At 39.8% G+C, this 16,443-nt stretch overlaps 1 long non-coding RNA gene across 2 annotated transcripts; it reads left to right on the forward strand.

The window, feature by feature from the left end:
* The first annotated feature begins 1,545 nt into the window (after nt 1-1,545).
* Nucleotides 1,546-16,404, forward strand: LOC134762144 (uncharacterized). 2 transcript variants are annotated; one of them, XR_010141808.1, is made up of 3 exons: nt 1,546-1,683; nt 2,155-2,225; nt 16,290-16,404. It is a non-coding gene; the product is annotated as an uncharacterized LOC134762144 (long non-coding RNA). The 2 variants fall into 2 exon arrangements; XR_010141807.1 differs by lacking the exon at nt 16,290-16,404 and adding an exon at nt 4,659-4,747.
* Nucleotides 16,405-16,443: the final 39 nt, after the last annotated feature.

The following is a 16,443-nucleotide window of genomic DNA, read 5'->3' on the forward strand; positions in this document are numbered from 1 at the left end:
GGAATTTAGGCATGGGAAGCATTAGTACTTTTTTTTTTTGAGACGGGCTTTCGCTCTTGTTGCCCAGGCTGCAGTGCAATGGTGCAATCTCGGCTCACTACAAACTCTGCTTCCTGGGTTCAAGTGATTCTCCTACCTCAGCCTCCTGAGTAGCTGGGATTACAGGCATGTGCCACCACAGCCGGCTAATTTTGTATTTTTAGTAGAGATGGGGTTTCTCCATGTTGGTCAGGCTGGTCTCGAACTCCCGACCTCAAGTGATCCACCCACCCCGGCCTCTCAAAGTGTTGGGATTACAGGCATGAGCCACTGTGCCCGGCCAGGATTAGTACTTTTAAAGTGGTTGGGGATTACTTCTTAGAGGAGATTGGGATGGGGGCTTTGAGAATTGGAGGGAAACTGGAGCATCCTGGGGAAGGGGAGCTGCCCGGCTGAGTGCTGTGCAGAGACGATCGCTGGCAGAGTCTGTGTGAGGGGATGAGTCCACGCGACCCACATCCTACCTGCTGTGTTCTGGCTCCTTTAGCAGGTGCCCATCACTGAAGTATCTGCACTTGATGCATAGCTTGTAAAGGAAGTCAAGGTCATTTGTGATTCTCTAGCTTCATCTTCAACCAAGAATTGGTCTTTCTAGTCTGTGAAATTGTACTTTCTTTATTTTAGCCACCGTCAGAGACTGATATGATGCCTGAGGGACCATCTTTTCCTGTCTGTAGCACTTTTGTACAAGAACTCTTTCAAGCCCAATATAGGTATGAGAAAATCAGATGTTTCCACTTATTTTGTTTACTTGACATCGTTCTGGGTGATTTTAATGTCAAGTGTCTTACCTTTTTGTTTTGAAGATCTTCTTTGATGTGTCCTCATTGTCAGAAACAGAGCAACACTTTTGATCCTTTCCTTTGCATTTCTTTGCCAATTCCTCTACCCCACACAAGGTAAGAATGGATTTAGTAAAGTGAAGACTGTGTTTTCTTATGGTGTCCCTTTTCCTCTGTAGGCTCTTTAGACAGGTAATGGGATTAATAATGGGATTGAATACAGTCATTGCTACAACCTTACAAGAATAAATGCCCTCCTGAGTTTGCAGGGTGAGCAGGCACATGAGGCAAGCAGGGGCTGTGTAGTCTGGCCCGGTTTGTCATCCACACATAGTATCGGGGGATGGGGAGGGCTGCTGAGTGACTTCAGGATTCTCTAGAGACCTTACTTTACATTTCTTGTTTCTTAGTTGCTTTATTTTGAACAATTTCTCAACATTTCCTGGAGTTATGCTGTTCTAAAGAAAACACAAAGCACAGAATCAAGTGTAGATATATTTTTGTTTGCTTCATAGAATGTTCATTTTATGAAGATTGCCTTTTCCAAAGATCTTGATGATTGATAGTTCTGCTTAGAGCCAAGTGAAATTTTTCCATTTGGGCTTCCGAGTAACAGTGTGGGTTAGCTTTAGTTTTTTGTTGATTTCATCTCAGGTTTATTTTGCATCTTCTATATTTTAGTTGAAATAAGTGACTAATGAGAAGATCTGACTTTGATCTGTACAGGCCTCTCTATGTCACTGTAGCGTATCAAGGCAAATGTTCTCACTGCATGAGGATTGGTGTGGCCGTACCTCTGTCTGGGACTGTTGCCAGACTTCGGGAAGCAGTGTCTATGGAAACAAAGATCCCCACTGATCAGGTAATAAGTCTGCTAAGACCAGTTACACATGAGCCACAAAAGTATTGCTTTCTGTTCTCTTAGAATTTTTTATAGTTCTTTGCCAAGTATGGTTGGATAGAGATTTAAAACCAGTTGCATTTAGAGTTGAGGGAAAAAAATCAAGACCCCAAAGACTAAAATGTATAGAGAAACTTTTCATGTTTCATTTAATTGTGTATGTAATTTTAAAAGAAGCTGTGACTTTACACCAAGACCTTCTTGTAGCTTTGTTCATAAGGTATAATTACTTAACCCTTCTTAAATCATTCCTGTGGATGTTTATGTGGGCACTGGAGCGTCCTCACAGTGTTTGATACTCAAAGAGGCTTTGAAAACTTAAGCAGTGACACTAGAAAACCCCTTTCCATTGTGGTGATAAGAGTGGATATCTTGCTAGTACAGTGTTCTGTATGTAATAGATGCTCAATACGTTTTGTTTTCTCATTACAGCTGGACCAGAGTCTCTTACCTTGTTTAGAGAAGAGAAAGGGAAGTTGTGCCCATGCTGCATCCCTTTTGGGGTAAATGTTTGATAAGCAGTTATGTTGAAATTTACCAAAAATACTTTTGACCTGTTTGGACTTGACATGTTTTTGCAGATAGCTTTTACTCAATTTACTATTATTATTTTATTTGGAAAAACATTCCTTATTTAAGATTTATTAAGGAAAGATGACTCAGTAGCTGAATTGCTTTCCCTAGATAGTAGCTTCTGGAAGCTACTGTGTAATCCCTGGACTAATAAAGGTGTTTTGTACTTCGGCCTCATGTGGCCTCATTTGGGAAGTTACCACAGTAAAACAAACACAGCCAGCAGTGTTGCCCTAACATGGCAAATATCTCATATTTTTGCAGGCCAAGTACTGGCATGTTGATAAAATGTTCATATTCTTTCCTACTCTGAAAAGCCCATTGGCTCGCTCTTCCCTTCAGGATGAGGGAAAGGCAGAAAGGGAGGGAGCGAGGCTTCGGTGGTGTCCAGGGCAAATCTGGTTGCATCTTTAGAGCTTCCAGCACTGTCTGGCTCCTTTTGCATGTGGTTTAAATTGGTTAAATAATTACAAGTTTGCCGTTGACCTCAGTTTGCTGAAGAGAGTGAATTTTACTTGCATGTTCACTGGCAGAAAAACAACATGGTCATTAAATTCATTAGAAGGAAAATGTGCCAGGAACATTTTTGCTGGACTATTTGTAGAATATACCACCAACCCCTTTTACCCGGTAGATTCGCAGAATGTTAGTGCTGGTAGAGGGGACCTCAGGGGTCCGGTCCAACTCTCTTATTTGAAAGAGGCTCAGAAAAGCCGTGGGACTTGTTCAGGTTTGCAGGGCTGGTTGGTGACAGGCCGAACTGGAACCTGCATGCTCAATCCAGTGCTTTTTCACTAGACAGCATGGCTGAGCATATAATGAAGTCTTTAAATGTCTCCCATGTTCTCCTCTCCATCTTTTGTTTTTCTGTTTTGTTTGTTTGTATGTATGTATGTATGGATTATTTGAGACAGGGTCTCACTCTGTTGCCCAGGCTGGAGTGCATTGGTGCAATCATGGCTCACTGCAGCCTCAACCTTGTGGGCTCAAGCAGTCCTCCCACCTCAGCTTCCCAAGTAGTGGGGACTGTAGGCACATGCCACCACACCCAGCTGATTTTTGTATTTTTCATAGAGACGAGGTTTTGGCATGTTGCCCAGGCTGGTCTTGAACTCCTGGCCTCAGCAGTCCTTCTGTCTTGGCCTCCCAAAGTGCTGGGATTACAGGCTTGAGCTGCCATGCCTGTCCTGTTTTTCTGTTTTATTGTAAAATAACCATTTCTTGAAATATAACAGAAAGACGAAGTATCTCATACTAGGTATCTTAATGCTAAGGGTTACTAACTTTAATACTATGTTATATAGTATTCATTTAGATTTTTTCCATGCATATATACATTATTTTATATAAGTAGAATCATTTACACATATTATTTTTACCTTGCTTTGTATTTACTTAGATTTTTGCATGTTAGTGCAAATATATATAGTTTATTCTTTTTAGTAGCTTTATAATTCCAGTAAGGCTATACTACGTTTAATTAGTTAGTATTTTTGGACATTTGAATTGATTTTTTTTTCAATACAAATATCCACGGTTTAGGCTTGAAAAATAGAAAATTAAATGATATGGGAGAAAGCCTCAGAGTCAGATGTGGACTCTGTCCTCGACATGAGGCTGAATCGTTGTAGAACTTTAGGCAAGTCTCTTGGCGTCTCTTCTTTCAGTGAAATGGAGGTTAGACATTATGATCTCCTGGTTCTCTTCTACACTAAAACTTAGAGAAACTCTGGAGTTAGAGTCATGGAGTTCTGCATCAGAGTACAGGTTTCCCTCAGTGTCCGTGGGATTGGTTGTAGGAACCCTTGCACTAGGATACCAAAATCCACAGTGCTTTAATCCCTTTTATAACATGGCACAGTATTTGCATAGAACCTGAGCATATCATCCTGTGTACTTTATTTATTTTTACTTTTTATTCTACGGATACATAATAGTTGTACCTCCAATATACTTTAAATCATCTCCAGTTAACTTACAATATTTAATACAGTGTAAATATTATGTAAATAGTTGTTATGCTATATTGTTTAGGGAATAATGACAAGAAAAAAAGACTGTTCAGTATACATTCAATCATCCTTTTTTTTTCTTCTGAATATTTTTGATCTGCAGTTGGTTGAATCCACAGATGTAGCACCCACAGATATGGAGGGGTGACTGTATATTGTTATATAATTACAGAGGATACTGGGCTTCCAGGATTCTCTCATTAAAGGCAAATAAAGTGGGCTCTGTGAGATGTTTCAGAGCTCTCTCAGACCGCTGCCAGTCCTGATGATCTGGAGAAGTTCATAGAATTGGGAGATCAATTAGTATCGAATTTCCAGTTACCCAACTGTTTACATTTTTCCTATTTTTAGATTGTGTTAACAGAAATGTACTATGATGGGTTCCATCGTTCCTTTTGTGATACAGACGACCTGGAAACAGTCCATGAAAGCGACTGCATTTTTGCCTTTGAGACTCCCGAAATATTTAGGCCTGAAGGAATTCTCAGTCAAAGAGGTAAATGAGCTCCTGTTTCCATAATGCCACCTGGGTTTGCAGGTTTAACTATAGTCTACCCTTTTAGTTGTCTATTATATAATGATATACTTTTTTTTAAATTGTGGTAAAATACACATAATTTTTTAATGATGGTATAATGGTAAAAATCTTACAGTAATATTTTCCTAGAAGAAGGCAGCTCTTACTGTTTTAGGCAAAGATATATCCATAGTTTAGTTGGGAAGACCTCTTATTGAGATTCAGGACTGACTGTGACCTCCTTTAAGTAGCCTTTTTGGCATCTTGTCATGACATTCAGGAAGATATACTATGCCATAGGTTTTTTTTTTTTTTCTTTTTAATTTTGCTATCACCTCTAAGATTCTAACATTTTTGCTATAGAATGTTTTCTTGGTACCTGCTTTTAAGAAATTTGCATGTAACTCTTCATTGATATGCAGCAACATGAAGTAAAGCCCTGGACAGTATTGTTCCTCTTACTGTGGTTTGGGCTGTGATTTGGAACTTAGCTTGTCTCCCCACTGTGCCTGGAGTTACGGGGTTATTCTGATTTTAAGAGTTACCAAGCAACTCAGACTTTGCTCCTGGCCACAGCATTCTTCAGGGTTCCTCCTAGGGCTCCTCTTCTTTTGCTCTACCCTGGTGGTTATTAATGCATCAGTATTACCTGGGAACTGGTTAGAAATGCAAATTCTTGGTCCCTACTCCACACCTAGTAAAGGAGAAACTCTGGTAAAGAAGCCCTTTAGGTAGGTGATCATGATGCAAGCTAAAGTGAGAACTGCCGCTCTTATCAGGATTTTCCACGCCTTGATTTTTTGAACTGAATTCCCCGCCTAGCCTCAACTTTTCTTTTGATTCCAGTTCCATTCCTTGACTTCCACCTCCCTACTGGAATTTCTACTTAGAAATCCTACAGGTGTCTTACCCTTAGCATTTCTTTCTTAGATTGGTTGCTCCTGCATTTTTTTCTAGAAATAATGGCACTACTATCCTCCTCTTCACTCAAACTGGATCCAAGCTAGATAACTTCTCCTTCAAAATTCTCATAGAGCTGTTGACACACACTGCATTTTTCGCCTTTATTCTACTGCCACTGACGTAGTTCAGGCCAGTCCCAACTGAGCTTTTCCAGTAAGTTTTTATCTTTACCACTGAGCTTTCTCCTTTCTAATTATTTCTCCACAGACTTACTCTAATACACAGTTCTGATCATGTTACATGCTATTGATTTACCAGTGATTCCCCTTTTCTAAGATCAAATCTAAACACCTTGGAAGGAGCATAACGCCCTCCTCCCCTGCCATGATTTGGTCCTTGCCTTTCTTTCCAGTCTGTCTACTCCCATTTCCTCTCCTTCCTCAGGTCTTCTCTTTCAGATTACTCTGTTTCTCAGACATGCCATGTGCTTTTCCATGTTCCCTACCATTTGCTGTGCTGAGGATTCACTTCTCCAGCTTCTATTCTCTTTAGCTCCTGCTTTGTCTCCCCAAGGTACCTTCCAGTCTCCCCATCCTGCCAAGCTCTAAGCAGTCACTATTCTACTTTCTCTCTCTCTTTTTCTTTTTGAGACAGAGTCTTGCTCTGTCGCTCAGGCTGGAGTGCAGTGCATGATCTTGGCTCACTGCAGCCTTAGCCTCCCGAGTAGCTGGGATCACAGGTGCATGCCACCACACCTGGCTAATTTTTATATTTTTAGTAGAGATGGGGTTTCACCATGTTGGCCAGGCTGGTCTCGAACTCCTGACCTCAAGTGATCCACCTGCCTCGGCCTCCCAAAGTGCTGGTAATCTTACAGGCATGAGCCACCACACCCGGCCCACTATTCTACTTTCTGTTTCTACAGATTTCCCTAGTCTAGACTTCCATATAAATGGAATCATAAAATACGTGGTATTTTGTGACTGGCTTTACTTAGTGTGATGTTTTCAAGATTCATTCATGTTGTAGCATATATCATACTTAATTCCTTTTTGTGGCCAAATAATATTTTATTGTTTGAATAGATCACATTTTGTTTATTCATTGTTAATGAACATTTGGGTTGTTTCCACCTTCTGGCTAATATGAATAATGCTCCTGTGAACATTCCACACAAGTTTTTGTGTGGACTTATGTTTTCGTTTCTCTTCATACCTGGGAATAGAACTGCTGGGTTGTGTGGTAACTCTATGTTTAATCATTTGGGGGAACTTACAGACTGTTTTCCAAAGTGGCCGCACCACATTACATTTTTATCAGCACTGTTTGAGGGTTCCAGTTTCTCTACGTCCTTGCCGACACTCATTATCTGACTCTTTAATTTTAGCCATTGTAGTGGGTATGAAGTGGTATCTCATTATGGTTTTGATTTGTGTTTGTGACTGACATCATGTTGAGCATCTTTTCTTGTGCTTGTTGGCCATTTGTGTATCATATTTGGAAAAATGTCTGTTCAAATATTTTACCCATCTTAAAATTGCATTGTTTGCTTTTTGTTGTTGAGTTTTAGGAATTTTCACATATGCTGAATACTAGACCCTTATCAGATATATGATTTGCAAATATTTTCTCCCATTCTGTGGGTGGTCTTTTAACTACCTGATAATGTCCTTTGAAACATAAAAGTCCTTAGTTTTGTTGAAGTCCAGTTTATCTATTTTTTTTTTTGCTTGTGATTTTGTTGTCATATCTGACACTTTATCAAATCCAAAGTCATAAAGATTTACCCCATAATTTCTTTTAAGAGTTTTATGGTTTTAGCTGTTATAGTTTTTTGAACCATGTTGAGTTAATTTTTTATGTGCATGTGCATGTGTCTTTTTAGTAGCATGATGTATAATCCTTGGGTATATACCCAGTAATGGGATTGCTGGGTCAATGGGTAATTCTAATTCTAGATCCTTGAGGAATTGTGACACTGTCTTCCACAATGGTTGAACTAATTTACACTCCCACCAACAGTGTAAAAGCATTCTTATTTCTCCACATCCTCTCCAGCATCTGTTGTTTCCTGACTTTTTAATGATTGGCATTCTAATTGGCGTGTGATGGTATCTCATTGTGGTTTTGATTTGCATTTCTCTGATGACCAGTGATGATGAGCACTTTTTCCTGTGTCTGTTGGATGCATAAATGTCTTCTTTTGAGAAGTGTCTGTTCATATCCTTTGCCCACTTTTTGATGGGGTTGTTTTTTTCTTGTAAATTTGTTTGAGTTCTTTGTAGATTCTGGATATTAGCCCTTTGTCAGATGGGTAGATTGCAAATATTTTCTCCCATTCTGTAGGTTGCCTGTTCACTCTGATGGTAGTTTCTTTTGCCGTGCAGAAGCTCTTTAGTTTAATTAGATCCCATTTGTCAATTTTGGCTTTTGTTGCCTTTGCTTTTGGTGTTTTAATCATGAAGTCCTTGCTCATGCCTGTGTCCCTAAAGTTATTGCCTAGGTTTTCTAGGGTTTTTATGGTTCTAGGTCTAAGATTTAAGTCTTTAATCCACCTTGGATTAATTTTTGTATAAGGTGTAAGGAAGAGATCCAGTTTCAGCTTTCTACATATGGCTAGCCAGTTTTCCCAGCACCATTTATTAAATAGGGAATCCTTTCCCCATTGCTTGTTTTTGTCAGATTTGTCAAAGATCAGATGGTTGTAGATGTGTGGTTACTTCTGAGGCCTCTGTTCTGTTCCATTGGTCTGTATCTCTGTGTTGGTACCAGTACCATGCTGTTTTGGTTACTGTAGCCTTGTAGTGTAGTTTGAAGTTAGGTAGCGTGATGCCTCCAGCTTTGTTCTTTTTGCTTAGGATTGTCTTGGCAATGCAGGCTCTTTTTTGGTTCCATATGAACTTTAAAGTGGTTTTTTCCAATTCTGTGAAGAAAGTCATTGGTAGCTTGGTGGGGATGGCATTGAATCTGTAAATTACCCTGGGCAGTATGGCCATTTTCACGATATTGATTCTTCCTATCCATGAGCATGGAATGTTTTTCCATTTGTTTGTGTTCTCTTTTATTTCATTGAGCAGTGGTTTGTAGTTCTCCTTGAAGAGGTCCTTCACATCCCTTGTAAGTTGGATTCCTAGGTATTTTATTCTCTTTGAAGCAATTGTGAATGGGAGTTCACTCATGATTTGGCTCTCTGTTGTCTGTTATTGGTGTATAGGAATGCTTGTGATTTTTGCATATTGATTTTGTATCCTGAGACTTTGCTGAAGTTGCTTATCAGTTTAAGGAGATTTTGAGCTGAGACGATGGGGTTTTCTAGATATACAATCATGTCATCTGCAAACAGGGACAATTTGACTTCCTCTTTTCCTAATTGAATACCCTTTATTTCTTTCTCTTGCCTGATTGCCCTGGCCAGAACTTCCAACACTATATTTAATAGGAGTGGTGAGAGAGGGCATCCTTGTCTTGTGCCAGTTTTCAAAGGGAATGCTTCCAGTTTTTGCCCATTCAGTATGATATTGGCTGTGGGTTTGTCATAAATAGCTCTTATTATTTTGATATACATTCCATCAATACCTAGTTTATTGAGAGTTGTTAGCATGAAGGGCTGTTGAATTTTGTTGAAGGCCTTTTCTGCATTTATTGAGATAATCGTATGGTTTTTGTCGTTGGTTCTGTTTATGTGATGGATTACATTTATTGACTTGTATATGTTGAACCAGCCTTGCATCCCAGGGATGAAGACAACTTGATCATAGTGGATAAACTTTTTGATGTGCTGCTGGATTCGGTTTGCCAGTATTTTATTGAGGATTTTTGCATCGATGTTCATCAGAGATATTGGTCTAAAATTCTTTTATTTGTTGTGTCTCTGCCAGGCTTTGGTATCAGGATGAAGCTGGCCTCATAAAATGAGTTAGGGAGGAGTCCCTCTTTTTCTATTGATTGGAATAGTTTCAGAAGGAATGGTACCAGCTCCTAGAATTTGGCTGTGAATCTGTCTGGTCCTGGACTCTTTTTGGTTGGTAGGCTATTAATTATTGCCTCAATTTCAGAGCCTGTTATTGGTCTATTCAGATATTCAACTTCTGCCTGGTTTAGTCTTGGGAGGGTGTATGTGTCCAGGAATTTATCCATTTCTTCTAGATTTTCTGGCTTATTTGTGTAGAGGTATTTATAGTATTCTCTGATGGTAGTTTGTATTTCTGTGGGATCAGTGGTGATATCCCCTTTATCATTTTTATTGCGTCTATTTGATTCTTCTCTCTTTTTTTCTTTATTAGTCTTGCTAGCGGTCTATCAATTTTGTTGGTCTTTTCAAAAAACCAGCTCCTAGATTCATTTATTTTTTTGAAGGGTTTTTTGTGTCTCTATCTCTTTCAGTTCTGCTCTGATCTTAGTTATTTCTTGCCTTCTGCTAGCTTTTGAATGTGTTTGCTCTTGCTTCTCTAGTTCTTTTAATTGTGATGTTAGGGTGTTGATTTTAAATCTTTCCTGCTTTCTCTTGTGGGCATTTAGTGCTATAAATTTCCCTCTACACACTGCTTAAATGTGTCCCAGAGATTCTGGTACGTTGTCTTTGTTCTCATTGGTTTCAAAGAACATCTTTATTTCTGCCTTCATTTTGTTATTTACCCAGTAGTCATTCAGGAGCAGGTTCTTCAGTTTCCATGTAGTTGTACAGTTTTGAGTGAGTTTCTCAATCCTGAGTTCTAATTTGGTTGCAGTGTGGTCTGAGAGACAGTTGGTTGTGGTTTCTGTTCTTTTACAGTTGCTGAGGAGTGCTTTACTTCCAATTATGTGGTCAATTTTAGAATAAGTGCGATGTGGTGCTGAGAAGAATGTATATTCTGTTGATTTGGGGTGGAGAGTTTTGTAGATGTCTATTAGGTCTGCTTGGTGCAGAGCTGAGTTCAAGTCCTGGATATCCTTGTTAACCTTCTGTCTTGTCGATCTGTCTAATATTGACAGTGGGATGTTAAAATCTCCCATTATTGTGTGGGAGTCTAAGTCTCTTTGTAGGTCTCTAAAGACTTGCTTTATGAATCTGGGTGCTCCTGTATTGGGTGCATATATATTTAGGATAGTTAGCTCTTCTTGTTGAATTGATCCCTATACCATTATCTAATGGCCTTCTTTTTCTCTTTTGATCTTTGTTGGTTTAAAGTCTGTTTTATGAGAGACTAGGATTGCAACCCCTGCTTTTTTTTGCTTTTCATTTGCTTGGTAGATCTTCCTCCATCCTTTATTTTGAGCCTACCTGTGTCTCTGCACATGAGATGGGTCTCCTGAATACCGCACACTGATGGGTCTTGACTCCAGTTTGCCAGTCTGTCTTTTAATTGGGGCATTTAGCCCATTTACATTTAAGGTTAATATTGTTATGTGTGAATTTGATCCTGTTATTACGATGTTAGTTGGTTATTCTGCCCGTTAATTGATGCAGTTTCTTCCTAGCATTGATGGTCTTTACAATTTGGCATGTTTTTGCAGTGGCTGGTACCGGTTGTTCCTTTCCATGTTTAGTGCTTCCTTCAGGAGCTCTTGTAAGGCAGGCCTGGTGGTGACAAAATCTCTCAGCATTTGCTTGTCTGTAAAGGATTTTATTTCTCCTTCACTTATGAAGCTTAGTTTGGCTGGATATAAATTTTGGGTTGAAAATTCTTTCCTTTAAGAATGTTGAATATTGGCCCCACTCTCTTCTGGCTTGTAGGGTTTCTGCCGAGAGATCTGCTGTTAGTCTGATGGGCTTCCCTTTGTGGGTAACCTGACCTTTCACTCTGGCTGCCCTTAACATTTTTTCCTTCATTTCAGCCTTGGTGAATCTGACAGTTATGTGTCTTGGGGTTTTTCTTCTCGAGGAGTATCTTTGTGGTGTTCTCTATATTTCCTGAATTTGAATGTTGGCCTGCCTTGCTAGGTTGGGGAAGTTCTCCTGGATAATGTCCTGAAGAGTGTTTTCCAGCTTGGTTCCATTCTTCCCATCACTTTCAGGTACAGCAATCAAACATAGATTTGGTCTTTTCACGTAGCCCCATATTCCTTGGAAGCTTTGTTCATTTCTTTTTACTCTTTTTCTCTAACCTTGTGTTCTCGCTTTATTTCATTAATTTGATCTTCAGTCACTGATACCCTTTCTTTCACTTGATCGAATTGGCTATTGAAGCTTGTGCATGCATCACAAAGTTCTCATGCCATGGTTTTCAGCTCCATCAGGTCATTTAAGCTCTTCTCTTCATTGTTTATTCTAGTTAGCCATTCATCTAACCTTTTTTTCAAGTTTTTAGCTTCCTTGCGTTGGGTTTGAACATGCTCCTTTAGCTCAGAGAACCAACCTTCTGAAGCCTACTTCTGTCAACTCATCAAAGTCATTCTCCATCCAGCTTTGTTCCATTGCTGGCGAGGAGCTGCGATCCTTTGGAGGAGAAGAGGCGCTGTGGTTTTTAGAATTTTCAGCCTTGCTGCTCTGGTTTCTCCCCATCTTTGTGGTTTTATCTACCTTTGATCTTTGATGTTGGTGACCTACAGATGGGGTTTTGGTGTAGATGTCTTTTTTGTTGATGTTGGTGCTATTCCTTTCTGTTTGTTAGTTTTCCTTCTAATGATCAGGTCCCTCAACTGCAGGTCTGTTGGAGTTTGCTGGAGGTCCACTCCAGACCATGTTTGCCTGGGTATCACCAGTGGAGGCTGCAGAACAGCAAATATTGCTGCCTGATCCTTCCTCTGGAAGCTTCGTCCCAGACGGGCACCCGCCTGTGTGAGGTGTCTGTTGGTTCCTATTGGGAGGTGTCTCCCAGTTAGGCTACATGGGAGTCAGGGACCCACTTGAGGAGGCAGTCTGTCCATTCTCAGAGCTCAAATGCCATGCTGGGAGAACCACTGCTCTCTTCAAAGCTGTCAGACAAGGACCCTTAAGTCTGCAGAAGCTGTCTGCTGCCTTTTGTTCAGCTATGCCCTGCCCGCAGAGGAGGAGTCTATAGAGGCAGCAGGCCTTGCTGAGCTGCGGGGGGCTCTGCTCAGTTCGAGCTTCCTGGCCGCTCTGTTTACCTACTCAAGCCTCAGCAATGGTGGATGCCCCTCCCCCAGCCAGGCTGCCGCCTCACAGTTCCTTCTCAGACTGCTGCGCTAGCAGTGAGCAAGGCTCCGTGGGCATGGGACCCACCGAGCCAGGCACAGGAGAGAATCTCCTTGTCTGCTGGTTGCTGAGACCTTGGGAAAAGCGCAGAAGTGTCTTTTGGGCAGAAGTGTCCTGTTTTTCCAGGTACAGTTTGTCACAGCTTCCCTTGGCTAGGAAAGGTAAATCCCCCAACCCCTTGAGCTTCCCAGGTGAGGTGATGCCCCACTCTGCTTCAGCTCACCCTCCGTGGGTGGCACCCACTGTCCAACCGTCCCAATGAGATGAACCAGGTATCTCAGTTGGAAATGCAGAAATCACCCGTCTTCTGCGTTGATCATGCTGGGAGCTGCAGACCAGAGCTGTTCCTGTTCGGCCATCTTTGAACGGATCCACTTCACTCCTTTTTAATGACTGAACATGATTCCATACATACATATGCATGTACCACATTTTGTTCATTAATCTATTGATGGGCATTTGTTTTCTTCCTACCTTTTGTCTATTGTGAATAGTCCTACTATGAGCATTTGTGTACTAGTATTTGTTTGAATACCTGTTTTCAGTTCTTTGGGTATATACCTAGGAATGGAATTGATGGATCATATCATAATTCTATGGTTGTCTTCTTGGGGAATTGCCAAATTGTTTTCCACAGGAGCTGGATCATTTTACGTTTCCACCAGCAATAGATGAGAGTTCTAATTTCTCCACATCTTTGCCAACATTTATGTTTCATCTTTTTGATTTTAGTCATCCTGGTGAATGTGAAGTGTTACTTCATTGAGGTTTTGACTTGCATTTCTCTAATAGTAAGTGATGATGAACATCTTGTCATGTGCTTGTTTGGCCATTTATATATTCTCTTTGGAGAAATGGCTATTCAAGTCTTTTTCCCATTTTAAATTGCATTATCTTTTTGTTGAGTTGTTTTTGTTGAGTTGTAAGAATTCTTTGTAAGGATGTATAATACTAGACCGTTATGGGATATATGACTTGCAAGTATTTTATTCCATTCTCTGGGTTTTTTCTCTTTCTTGATAGTGTTCTTTGATGTACAAAAGTTCTTCATTTTGATGAAGTCTGTTTTTTCTTTTGTTGCTCATAATTTTGTTGTCATATCTAAGAATCCGTCACCACATCCAAGGTCATAAAGATTTACTCTTGTGTTTTCTTCTGAGTTTTGTAGTTTTAGCTCTTACATTTAGGTTGTTGATACATTTTAAGTTAATTTTTATAAATTGTATGAGGTAGGGACCAAACTCCATTCTGAGACAAGTAAATATTTACTTGTCCCAGCACCATTTGATGAAGAGGTTGTACTGTCCTCATTGAATGGTCTTGGTGTTCTTGTTGAAAGTCCTTATTTTAATTCCTCTTTTACTTCACCCTCTACTTCCAGAGGCCTCTGGCGCCTCCAGTTTCTGATTCTTTTGGTGATCCTGTATATTGGGTTGGCCAGCTTTCTCCAATGCCAGCTTACAATTCAGTTTTCTCTGGTCTACTCATATTTACAATATTTTCTAGATAGTCTATTATTTCACTTCTTCTTCTTTGACCCAGATGCTTGTTTGTCTTTCTTTTCCAGTTGTTACATTTCCCCGTATGTGTTTTTGTTTGGATTGTTTCTAATTTTATTGCATTACAGTAAAAAATACCTAAATTATCTTGTCCAGAGAGCCTTTCCTCACTCCCTTTACCTGCAGGCTGGCTGGTGAACTCCTGCTCTTCTGTTAATCTCTCACACCAGTGTGTTATGTGGAAATGATTTGTTTTCTTCTCTGTCCTTCCCACCACACTGTGAAGTCCTCTGGAGCTGGGGCCACATTTTGCTTTATCTTGCTATACCCAGCAGTGCAGTGTAGTTCTTAATATGCAGCAAGAGCCCAGGTAATGTTTGTTCAACTGAAAGTTTCTCAAAATCCTGTTCCCACCCCAGTTGCTTAGGGTTAACACTAAGCTTCTATTTATAAGTGAATTTGGTGAATCCAAAGGTTATTGTATTCTAGCCAGAGACTGCCTTATTGAGTGTGTGTTAGCCTCTATCCTAAGGCCTTAACAGATGTTTTGTTCAATACATAATGAGGCTACTGCTTTCCCCACATTACCAGTGAGGAAGCTGAGACTTGGAGATGAAGTAACCACTCCCAGCTCACACAGCTGGCAGTAAATGCGTCCACAGTTTGAACACAGAGCTTGATTTCTGTGCAGTTGACAATGTGGCATCCCCTCATCTCGTCAGGAGTACACATCAATTCTAGGAGAACAGGTCTTCCCACCCTTACCTCTGCCAAGAACCTGGGAAACAAGTTTATTGTCTCAACTTCAGGTATCTATTATTTTTATTTTCTCATACCAGAGTTTAAAATGGTTAGGAAGTAAGATCTACTCCTGTTCCTTTTGTGATTTCTTTATGGTGTTTAAGCTTAAAAAGTTTTCTTCCCTCTAGTGGCTTGACAAAGATTCAGCTTTTTTCTTATTTCTAGTTTCTATGCGTTGTTCTTTTAAACTCTATCTGGACTTTATATTGGCATTAACTATGTACTTGTCATTTTAAATTGTTATAATGTTGAGATATCTTAATAGGTTCAGTGAGTCTTAGATTGCTGAGTATTGAGGTTATTGCCAGCATTCTGCTATAAATACTTTTGTGTAAGCCATTTGTATTTTATTCTCTTTCTGGTGGTGTTATTATTTATGGTGGTGGTAGGAGGGGTTTCTTCTGTTTTCCAGCTGGGGTGTCATTTCCCTAGGCTGTACTTCCAAAGGATTAAAGGAATGAACAGGTAGTCAGGCATTTATTGGTGTTGTGCTGGGTGCTGAGTTGCTGGGTACTTTGATTGACAGGGAGCTCTGCTTTGGAGCATTTGGGAGGATCAGTACTGTGCCTGTCAAATATATATTTTTGTTAACTTTAATGTGGATTGATCCAGTCTAGTAGACTGTATTCCAGGTTGGAAGATTCTCCTGATGGCTCTGAGTCTAGTAGGTGTAGTGTGTAATTTACCTTTTATTTCTTATAAGTCTGGCTCTTTAATCAGGGAGAAGAAACTGCTATTTAATATTGAAGAACATTCCACATATTCTCATCTTTATTTTTTAAAAATTTGTTTGATTACTGGTTGCATGACCTCACTAAATTTTCTTGGTGAATCATCTTAGCACACATGCCCTTCTAAAACTGTATCTAACATTCACTGAAGTGCAGTTTTAATTTTCAGTTTTTAAGATAGGTAAGGCTAGTTTAAAGGAAATAATAATGGATGCTAAAGAAATTCTCTAATGGCTAGATGAGTAATCTAAGTAGGATGTTTCTTTTTTTGATTGCAGTTTAATTTACATAATGACATTTTTTTAAAAAATTTTCTCTGTTGGGTAAATTTCTTCATAATGAGTGAATAAAAATAATTTTGAAGAGATAAAATGAGTTGTTTTTATTCTATTTCAGGAATTCATTTAAACAACAACCTAAACCACTTGAAATTTGGCTTGGATTATCATAGACTGTCTTCTCCTACACAAACAGCAGCAAAGCAAGGGAAAATGGATTCGCGCACCTCAAGAGCAGGCAGCAACAAGATTGTCCTGTTGGTGTGTAACCG

The sequence above is a fragment of the Pongo abelii genome, chromosome 9 (assembly GCF_028885655.2).
Source record: "Pongo abelii isolate AG06213 chromosome 9, NHGRI_mPonAbe1-v2.0_pri, whole genome shotgun sequence".
Lineage (NCBI taxonomy): Eukaryota > Metazoa > Chordata > Mammalia > Primates > Hominidae > Pongo > Pongo abelii.